Consider the following 11765-nt stretch of genomic DNA (forward strand, 5'->3'; position numbering starts at 1 on the left):
CCCGATAAAGTTTCAGGGAAAACGTCTTTGTAATCTCACACGACTGGCGCGTCATCGACATTTGCCTAGGATTCGTCTCTCTGGTTCAGATATACAACATACGCGGTTGTATCTTTTCTTCGCAAGAGATTTCTTGCTTGCAGTGCCGAGATGATCGGCGTCTTCTTCTATTTTCTCTCAATACCAATGAAGGAAGTAGGTTCTTAGCCAGGTGGCTAAAAAGATATCCGTCTCTCCTTGCATTGTATCTTCGCATGGTTTTCCCTCTAACCAGTCCATTCCAAAATTATATCCAAGTGCCACATAGGCATCAATCTCAGGTTTCTAACCTCGAGCTTAATCGATTTTAACTTAAATTCTAAGTTAGGGCATACGGATAAAACCGTAGTAATTCTACCTATGGGTGCGGTTACTCTTTAGAGGTTGTGGAGCAAGCTCTACGTTCAGTGTCGAACAAAAATACTATGGGCACATCATTCAACTTGCCTATATTTGACAAATTTCCTCTATTCTTGTCTGGTGCTTTCTACTTAAGCGCAAACAGTCTCTAGTGATGCGGTTGATTTGCCTACGGGGCTGGTAGTTGCCTTATCTCCTATTAACAGCTCTATTTCTTTCTTCATTCGGTTTCTCTTTCTCGGTGAAAGTCTAAGGAAACATATATCAACCTTAGAACTAATTCTCATAACTCACAAATCATAAAATTCTTACTCAACATCATAATATTTTCTCGATTCTCATAACTCATCGTCAAAGACATATCTCATGTCTATCAATGCAACATCAGCTCAAAACTCTACTCAAGCATAGAGACTCTCTGGTCATCGTCTTATAGACATATATATAAGGAAATTTTCTCCTTCGAGAGCTCTTACTAATTGCGGGGCATAACGTAAATAAAACATCCCCTAATACTACGACGATGCTACATCTATGCTAGTCGTCATCTCAGTCTGCTATCGTGGAAAACATTATCTGCTCTAACCCCTCATCTCGATCTTCTTGAATCTGCTATTGCCTATTCTGGCTTAGCATCACTTCTTCTCGTCCTCGAATTGATTAGCTTTCGGAAAACATGGCTAATATAAGAAAATCCATAATCAAACAGTCATGCTCGTCCCGTAATAAATATTCTATGGCTGCTCCCATATATCGTGTTTCTTCCAGACACTCTTCTTGTTATACCATCCTAGTTACCTAGACAATCCTAACTCTTGTCGGATGTGGTAGGGATTAGGATGTGATGAATAAAAATGTCTGATCTTGAACAAGACGAGCTCAAGTAATGGAAAAATTCCATAATAGCCAGTGCTATTTCAAGGATAATGAAGAAGTTACAATCAAGGTAAGATCAAAAGCTAGAACAGAATCTAGAATGAAACTGAGATACGATATGATAGGAATAAATCAATACTGGAGGTAGAAACAATCCACTAAGTTGAAAATGAATATATTGTCCACTGTTAAAGCAAGGGGTAAAAATTTCCAACACAAACGGGCCAGGCTCAAATACAGTGGATCTGGAAAATTTTTCTCAATAGTAAATAGTTCATCTCCTGTTGGAGTTCAAATGGATGCAGAAAAAATTTAAATACGACCAAGCGGGATAGGGACTCAATAAGTCTACTCTCATGACTACTCTAGCGATGAAACGCGCGGTCCCGGTGAAAGTACCTCTATTTCAAAGTACTATTGGTCAATAGTATCTATGCATCCCATGAAGTCTCCATAACACGTTCGTCCTATTTGGGGTCGTGTCTATAAATCGTGATGAAATCTCTAACTCTCGTCGTATTATCTCAACTGTTGGTCTCTCTGCTCCTCTTCTTCATCTTCTTCTCGGTTTATGTTCCTTCGGTTCCCTCTTCTTCTCGGAGGTATACTATAAAGGAAAAAGAGTTATATAACTATCGACTTCTAAACTAACCGTTCGTCATTACAAAATACAAATCCTCGTTTTTCTTACTTCACTTCTATATCTCATTTGTGATCTCAAAGTTCTCAAAAAACTCTCGTCTACTCTATTTTTCGTCTATCATCGTTCGTAATTCTCATCAACCTCTATTTCTCATTTATCGTCAAGCATCAACATCATCATTCTCAAAGATCTGATAAAGGTAGTGGAACTCACTAATCATCTACATCTCTGTATATATATATATATAAGGAAAATTGCCTCTCTCTCTCGAGGTCTTTTACCAAAAGTAGGATCCTATGTACAAAGGTCCTAACACTATAATGATGCTCTAACTATACAAGCATCATAGGTACTAAGCACCTATAGATATATACTATATGCACATACACACTATACTATGCCTCTCTTCCTATATATACATATACGTATATATCGACTATGCATCTATACGTATGTACGTGTCTACTAGATACACGTGATCGCTAGTCGTCGTCTTCTGAAATCCTGCTCGTCGCATCGTCAACCTCCATATCCTCACTCGGCTCCGTCTCCTCGCTCGGCTCCGACTCCTGACTCTCGTACTCGTCGATCAGTCGGTAGACACTATCGTCGCTCGGCTCATCCTCGACATCGGTGTCCATCATCGGACCATAAATCGGCACCTCGGGAACAAGTACCCACGTCTCGACTCTGTCGGCAGTAATATGACGCTGTAATGGCTGGGTCCGTCCATAGCCGACCGTCATCTCCAGAGTCTCCTCATCGGGGTCCTCCTCGTCGCTGTCGAGCAGGGCTGGCCGAGATCCTCCCTCCTGGGCATCTCGGGACGGTGGGTAGAAAACTGGATGCATAAATAACTGAAACTCCAACGTTCCCGGCTCCGGTAAGGGAACGACCCTCGGATAAGGATCATAGGGCACTCGCTCAATCTGAGGTTCAGATGAAACTGGAATCGGATCAGCTGGGGGTGAAGGTGCAATCGAAAACAGCTCCTCGGGAAGTGGTGGCACAACAACTGCCTCAAACATTTCCGTCATCAAAACAATACACAACTCATTAGTGAATCAAACTCAGCTCTCAACAGGAAAGCAACAAGAAACAACATCAACCTCTTACCTCGTTAAGCCGGAGGAGATGGGGTGCTGGGGTTTCGTTTCAAACTGACTCTCTCAAATTAGCCTAAGAATTCAAATTAGGCTAGTACTCAATTTTAAAAGAGTAGAAACAATCAAAGGTTCAACTCAGTCAAGCAATAGACTCAGAGCAGACGACCTGCTCTGATACCACCCTGTCGCAGCCCGATTCCCGACACTAGTGATAATGGGGTACGAGTATCGATACGACTATTTTTAAAAGAATAAAAGATAAGAAGAATAGGTCGAACATCAAGCGGAAGCTCGCATCAAAAGGTGTTAAAGAAATCATTATAAATGAACCCAAGGGTAAAATCGTCAATGTCGTTATAACTTTTTAATTATCAGGAATTTCACGAACAAAAACAAAACGGGTATCGCTCATTTTTCGTAAGGAATCATAATATGCAGAGTATCGCAGTAAAAGGCGAACCGATTATATGTATGAAGACATATAACCGTGAGTACATTGCTTAACTTCAAAAGAAAATTAAAGTATATAGATCATCAAGACTTTATCGTCAAAATGGAAATACGATAAAGTAAATACATCCTCCAACATTTCCCCGCCAGCACCAGACCAATCTCGCTCCTCGCTTAGTCTGCACATTTAGAAATACATGCAGGGCGTGAGTATATAATACTCAGTGGGCAAACGCCGAAAAACAAGAAAGGTGCTCTTAGAGCTATAAATTGATCTTGCCACAGTTTTAAGCAAATCACAGGGATTTTAGTATAAATAAACCTGTGAAAGCTGAATCTCAAACATATGCATCATAAATATTCAAATGAACGATTGCGCAATCAAAATACTCAACATGTAAGTACCACATCTACAATTTATCACCAAAGGTACCGAGAAGTAGGCCTCCCTCTCGAGTACCGTGACCGGCCGACCCGAAGACGGCTCACAGTCACCTCTGTGCACAAAATCCCGCTTGTGGCAGGACCGAATTCGTCTCATCAGTAGAGGGTAACATACAAGCTCAACATCAAAAATTGGCAAGTCAAACAGTTCTCAAATATCATTTATCTCAAATAATTTGATAAACTCATAACATCATCAAATCATTTTAGAAAGCTCATACGTTATATGTATACTCAAAATATTGCCCACCTGAAGACCTTACTCAAAAACTCCCGTCAAAGCGGAGTTACTTACTTCCTTGCTCTGCTCGTGTCTTCAGGGATCATCGTCATCATTGAAGGTTCATGTCATAAAATGAATCTCGATTAGAACTCAACGACAAAAACTCATGCCTTAACTCATGCTCTATCTTATATTCTATCTCTTAATCGACTCTACATAAACTTCTTCACTCATTTCAAATCCTTAAGTCCAAGGATAGGTTTCAAGAAAATCATGGTTCTAAGTCTCGATTTATCTCTCATATAAGACTCGTCTAATCTCATTAAAACACTTAGGCAACATAAACACATAAGGCACATAAGAAAATACAATCAAACATCAACAAATCAGGTCCTGTTTTCCCACTGACTCAACTTCAAAATTTAACACGTTCTGACTCCGACATCTCCTGGACTCCAGACTCATACCAAAAGAAAGGTATTTGAGTCTCGTTTCATTTAAAAAAAGGTAGAGTCAGAAACTCCAAGTGGTTTGGGAGATATGGCGTTTTTACCACGGTCTACCATATTCGGCAGTTTTGAGCAATCGGAAACATTGATTTTTGAAAAATAGTAAACGTTGTCAAACTGAGCTCAAATTTGGTGGATATCTAGCCCATACAGTAAGGTTGATACCATAAAAATTTGGAAAGCTAGATCATACAGGAAGCTACTGAAATGAATGACTTTGTCCCCTGTTCTCTGAAATTCCCGGTAGAAATGTGCAGATTTGGTTTTGCATTTTATAAAAATAGTAAATCAAGTCCAAATGACTTGAAATTTTACCGGTATGCTTAAGACTCATGTAGGGACGTTCTGTAAAATTTTCAAAGCCATTAGACATCGACAACCCGTCGATCACAGTAGGTCAGTAGCCTACGAAAAATCACCAAAAACTCATCTCAAACTCTTAAATGCTCAATTCAACATTCCTTCAAAGAAAACCAATCAAAGTTCATTTTAAACACATATAACACTCAAAAACATTCAAAAACATTTAAAATACTCATCATACTCAAATTAACTCTCCTCTTTTACATCTTAACTCAAATCTCAAGGAAAACGTTTCTACAACGTATCAAGTAAATCCTCTTCTCAATTTCATGCTTAAAAACACTCAATTATTCAAAATGACCTCATACTTCATATAACTCATTTTATACACATCAATCCCCTATAATCATACCAACCAAACTTTAATAAAAACTCATATATTCACATAAACTCTCAACAAAAACATGGCAACTTCACAAAATGATCATAAATCAATTTGACCTCATTTTATCATTCGTTAACCCCACATCATATGAGAACTCAAAAACTCCTTCAAACTAAACTAAGTCCAAATTTTACTTAGCTTACATTAGACTTAATCAAACATATTAAAACACTAATATCATGCTCAAAAACATATATCTTAAGCTAAATCACTTAATAGACACATAGACAAGAAAGTCCTAATTTTTACCAAACTAAACTCTTTGAAATTTTATAAACTCACATGGATCTTTAATCTCATCATATATCTATCAATTTTAGTCATTTAAACTCACATATACTCCATCCATTTACAAATTAGAGCATAGATACACATAGCCCTAATTTTAGTAAACTAACTCATATCAAAATCATCATTTGACATCATATACTCAATTTACTCCATCAATCATCATCATATACATCTCATGGACTCATATACATCATCAATCCATCACCTTGATCATCAACTCAAAAATTCCCAAATTGGGGTAAACTAACTCAACCAAATTTTTACATCACAAGGCATAGCTTTTCAAAACACACACAAATCATTACCAAACATCACATAGATCATTTTTCTCACTTCTATTCAAGGAAAGAAGAAGAAAATTTTTTGAAGGGTAGAACACCCAAATTTTTGAAAATCTTGAAGAATAAAAGAGGGGGTGATTTTCTTGCTTCAATCCTTCAAATATACTCATATATATCATCATACAAGTTTAATCTATGAATATAGAGATCACTTACTCAAGTTTTTCACCAACAAACAAACTTTCTCTCACTAGTCTTGAAGCCAATCTTCAAGGATTTCCTTGGATTCAAGTTGATAGGAGGTGTTTAGGTGGAATTTTGTTGGTGATTTATGTGTTTGGCATATTTTGGTGAAGCTTCGGAGGTCTCTCCAATGGTTGACAATGGAGGAATTATGAGAGAGAAAAGAGAGAGAGAGGTGGCCGATTGGTGAGGATGAAGGAGAGAGAGAGTTGCTTGAGAGATATGAATGGATTTGCAAGATTTAGATGATCTTATAGAGATTTTGCAAATCTTAAAGAATATTGGCAATTAATGCCTTTGATCTCTCTCTCACTCTAATCTCTCTCTAATCTCTACACTATCAATCCTTACTCTCTCCATAATATACTCTCAACTCTCTACTCTCTCAATTCTATACTTAGCAAAATTTAGGCATATAACATATGGTAGAGAGAAATAAAATAAAGTGTGAGAAGGGTGATTAAATAATCACAAAAACTATGGAAATATTACTCATTAATAAAGTACCATAGTATAATTATTCATGTGACCCAAAATAAAATAATTATAGCACTAATATTAGTGCACTCACTCAATTATAATATTCCTCATCATAGGAAAAATAATTTAAAAATATTATGCTTGGAAAAATTTCCATAAACCGGCATCATTCGATTTCTCGGTAAAAATAAACCGCACTTGCTTTGGAAACTTAATCAAAATTCCAAGTGCTAAAGTCTCAAATAAAAATCACAATAATTTGGTCATAATGACACACGTAACAGAAATCACATAATCAATCAGTCACGTAATTTCACATAACATCACATCAAAGCAGTCGGCAAACACAAACAGACTAAACGTCTCTCTCTAACCGACTATTTTCATCAAGGTTCTCACTCTTTCTTTCTCGACTCTATTTCCAACTCATTATTCCTATTTTGTTAATAGGACAGTCAATCTCTGATATCTCAGTATCCGGTATCTCTATTCCCGGTAGTTGGAAATAAAATAAAATCTCAGCTCAATTCAATCAGCATCTCTATCTCAACTCATTTCTCAAATCTCATCACTCTAATTCCATCGTCGGTTTATTCACTCGTATTTCTATTTAAAAGACAATCAGTCTTATTTGGTCATAAAAAAAAATAGTCTCGTAATTCGACATCTCAGTACTCTCAATAGTGTTAAGACACTATCTCACAACATAGGAAAAGTACGGGGTGTTACAAGAGCAGAGGAACCGACATCTACAGAGCAGAGAAACCAATCGCCAGAGAAGTCGATAGTCATAGCAAAGGGGAGAAAAGAGCAGAGAAATCAGTTAGAGCAGAGAAATCACCATTTCTCTGACCAGAGGAGTCAATAGTCAGAGCAGAGAAATCACCATTTCTCTGGCGCGACCCATTTCCCTGGCGATAGCCATTTCTCTGGCGAGGTCCATTTCTCTGACGACAGCCGTTCCTCTGGCGAGAGCTGCGAATTCGGCAAGAGTGGGAGTATTTTTCCAGAGCGCACATCCAGCTGGAGAGTTGCCTTATTTTACACGATTCTATTACCTTTAGAATTCTACTTTGCATGGCAACTTCCAACTTACATGGTGATCGAAGGAAATCTGAAAACTATAAATAGGTCCTCTTTTGACCTATCTAGAGATACCGAGACCCGAGCATTCATATTTCAGTTTTATAGCTTTAGAATATTTTAGCTTTCTATTTTTCAAGGCTTGGATCAAGATTGAAGATTCAAGCCGCTACAATTGTTCCTATTCGGTTTTTATACAATTTGTTTTTACAATTGCGTTCAATTTAATTATGTTTATGTTTGATTTTATTATGTCTGGCTAGTTCTTTTATTCTGAACCTAGGGTTTGTACATAGCTGATTGATTATGTGTTTTTGATTTATTGATATCAATTTGCCTTCCAACTTTTGATTCATGATTCCTGGTGCTTATTTTCTTGTGAATTATCTGATCAATGATTTACATGTCTAGCTATTCAGTTTGAGTCTTGAATGCGATAATTGTTCAACCGATTCAGGAATGCATGATATAGTGTTAGCCTTGAGTCTTGAATGCGATAGGTGAAGCTATAGGAAGCTATTCTTTATGTGCTATTTGGAGTTAATTTATTCCTTGGAGTCTTGAATGCGAAAAGGGGTTAATTAATCTACGTTCATAGGTGTTTGTTAGAGAAGCTTGTAAATAATATAGTGATCTTTCATCAGGGTTGGATTAAAATTGGTAATTGAATCAATAGATTGAATGCATGTAGTTGATTAGTGAAAGTACATCCCTAGGGTCAGAGTTTTCCTTATATTTGAGTTAGTTATCAGTATTTATATGTTCTTGAGTTTTTATTTGGTTAAATTTAGTTCGTAATTCACTTTCATAATTGTTTTACCTGCATACTGTTAGAGTCTGTTTAGGAAATAGATTTAGTAATTTCGTTTTACAGTCCCTGTGGATACGATACTCGGTTACTTATTATTTGCTACAATTGCACCGTGTTAGTTGCGATATTTTGTTGCTAATAAAATAGTGATCAACTTTTTGGCGCCGTTGCCGGGGACTGTTAAGAAGTTGCTTTAATATTTTCGATAGGACTCTATAGTACTACAGGTTTTATTTGTTTTTATTTTTCTTTTCTAACTTTTAAAAGGTGTGTTTCTGTAGGTTGCGTATGAACACTAGATCTCACGGAAATCCTTTTTTTGAGTTGGACCTTGAAATCAATAAGACTTTGCGCGATCTTAAGAAGCAGAACAATCAAGTTGAGACAGATACGATGGCTACTCCTGAGCAAATCCAAATTCAAATGCGATATCTGCAAGAGCAATTGAAGAAGCTGACTGATAAAACGGAGGCTGAAGAGGCTCAGAAGCAACCAGCCATCAATGAAGCATTCATACCACAGTATGTGTACCAGGAGCCCACACGAGTGAACGTAAACAACTTTGAGCTGAAAACGGGTTTGATCACGATGGTCCAACAGAGCCAATATGGTGGACAAGCGATCGAAGACCCTAATGTGCACCTGGCACATTTTCTGGAGCTGTGTAGCACGGTGAAGATGAATGGTGTCCCCGATGACATTATTCATCTTCGTCTTTTTCCCTTCTCACTTATCGCAGCCCGTTTCCCAACGCTAGTGATAGCGGGGTACGAGTATCGATACGACTAATATAAATGAATAAAGAACAATAAAACTAAACTGAACATCGGGCAGAAGCTCACATCAAAACGTACTAAGGCAAAGCATCATAATTCGGCTCAAGGGTATACACGTCAACATCGTTATAACTTCTTAAATATCAGGAATTTCAAGAAGAAAAGCAAAGTAGGTACAACTTATTTTCCATAAGGAAGCATAATATCAAGAGTATCACAGCAAAAGGCGTAACAATTATATGTATGAAGGCATATAACCGCGAGTATATTACTTGATTAGGAAGGAATAAAGTATCATCTCGCTAAGGTTTTATCAATATCAGAAGGAAAGCAAAGTATATCATCCTTAAGACTCTAACATCAAAGGAAAGCAGCAAAGAACATTATCAATGAAACAATCCCCACCAGCACCAGTCCAATCTCGCTCCATTGCTTAGCCTGCACATTTAGAAATATATGCAGGGCGTGAGTATATAATACTCAGTGGGCAAACGCCGAAAAACATGAAAGGCGCTCTTAGAGCTATATGTTTGAAGCTTGCCACATCGTCAGCAATACACAGAATTAAGTTAGCATAAATGAATCTGTGCATGCAGTTTTAATAATCATAACATCATATGAAGACACGATAGCGCTATCAAAGTACTCATCATGTATGTACCACATGTACAACTCATCATCATCAAAGGTACTGAGAAGTAGGCCTCCCTCTCAAGTACCGTGACCGGTCGACCCGAAGACGGCTCACAGTCACCTCTGTGCACAAAATCCCGCTTGTGGCAGGACCGAACTCGTCTCATCAGTAGAGGGTAACATACAAGCTCAACATCAAAAATTTGGCAAGTCAAATAGTTCTTAAACATCATTTAACTCAATATTTGATAAACTCATAAATATCATCATCATTCATTTTAGAAAGCTCATACGATAAACGTATACTCAAAATATTGCCCACCTGTAGTCCTTCGCTTAAGCTCGGATAGGAATAGGTGACTTACTTCTTCGTCTCGCTCGGGTCTTCATAAATCATCAACATCATCACGAAGGTTCATGTGATAAAACAAACCTTAGTTAGAACTCATTACTAAAATCCAATCTCGTCTCAACGATAACTTCTCACTCAACGTCTATTTACCCAATAAAACTAAATTCCTAGGTATACTCAACTTCTAAGGATTCACACGTCCTACTCTCGATTTAACTCTCAACTCGGACCATACTCATAGCAAACAAGCACATAGGCATGTACAAACACATAAGCATACAACTCACACACACATAAATCACAAACAAACTCCATTCTGCACTGACTCGACTTCAAAATCTCACCAGACTCAGTACAGAGCTCTACTGGGGTCGGAGTATATACCATTTAAAATCTCTTTGAGTCTAGTTTTATTCAAAAAGAAGTAGGATGAAAAACTCCAAGTAATTTAGGAGATATGATTGTTCTCCTACAGCCTACCATATTGACAGTTTTGAGCAGTTGAAAGTTGCGAAATTTTGAAAAATAGTAACCATTGCCGAAAAGGCTTGGAAAGTTACCAATGTGCTCAAGACTCTTCTGTATACTTCTCAGAAAATTTTCATGATGTTTGGGTAACAAGAACTCACCAAACAGTAGGTACAAAAGGGTTGCAAAATGACTTCACATTTCTCAAGCAAGCAAACATAAGTTAAACTCGGTGACCAGAGCAGAGAAATCCTCGCCAGAGCAGAGAAATGCTCGCCAGAGCAGAGAAATGAATTCTCGGTCAGAGCAGAGAAATGGGAAGCCAGAGAAATCAACATATCAGAGCAGAGAAATCACTAGTCAGAGGAATCACTCGTCAGAGGAATCAACATATATCAGAGCAGAGGAAATCACTAGTCAGAGGAATCACTCATCAGAGGAATCAATAGTCAGAGAAATCACTCGTCAGAGGAATCAACATATATCAGAGCAGAGGAATGATTTACGTCAGAGCAAAATGAGTTGACTCAGTCAGAGCAGAGGAATGACAAACTCTCTGTCATAGCAGAGGAATGACGAACTCTCTGTCATAACAGAGGAATGACGAACTCTCTGTCATAGCAGAGGAATGACGAACTCTCTGTCATAACAAAGGAATGACGAACTCTCTGTCATAGCAGAGGAATGACGAACTCTCTGTCAGACTCAAGACTCAAGACAGAACAGTGCAGACAAAAGCAACCTCGAAAATTCATCAACTTTTTCATTCCCCAAAGTTCATCAAACACTCCCAAACATCGAAACACTATCATTCAGCATCATAGCCAACTCAAAAACTCATTTAAACACTACATTCATCAAACATCACGTTAATCCTTTCATATATTCATGCTCATCATCAAATCATCATTCAAGACATAACCTCAAGGATTTTCCAAATTTTTTTATA

General features: G+C 37.7%; 1 long non-coding RNA gene across 1 annotated transcript; it reads right to left on the bottom strand.

Moving 5' to 3' along the window:
• Positions 1–3557: 3557 nt before the first annotated feature.
• On the bottom strand, positions 3558–6579 carry LOC130986932 (uncharacterized). The gene is made up of 3 exons (XR_009089495.1): positions 6187–6579; positions 4169–4232; positions 3558–3653 (listed from the first exon to the last, which is right to left on the bottom strand). It is a non-coding gene; the product is annotated as an uncharacterized LOC130986932 (long non-coding RNA).
• Between the last annotated feature and the right edge of the window lie 5186 nt (positions 6580–11765).

This window comes from Salvia miltiorrhiza, chromosome 5 (genome assembly GCF_028751815.1).
Source record: "Salvia miltiorrhiza cultivar Shanhuang (shh) chromosome 5, IMPLAD_Smil_shh, whole genome shotgun sequence".
In the NCBI taxonomy this organism is placed as follows: domain Eukaryota; kingdom Viridiplantae; phylum Streptophyta; class Magnoliopsida; order Lamiales; family Lamiaceae; genus Salvia; species Salvia miltiorrhiza.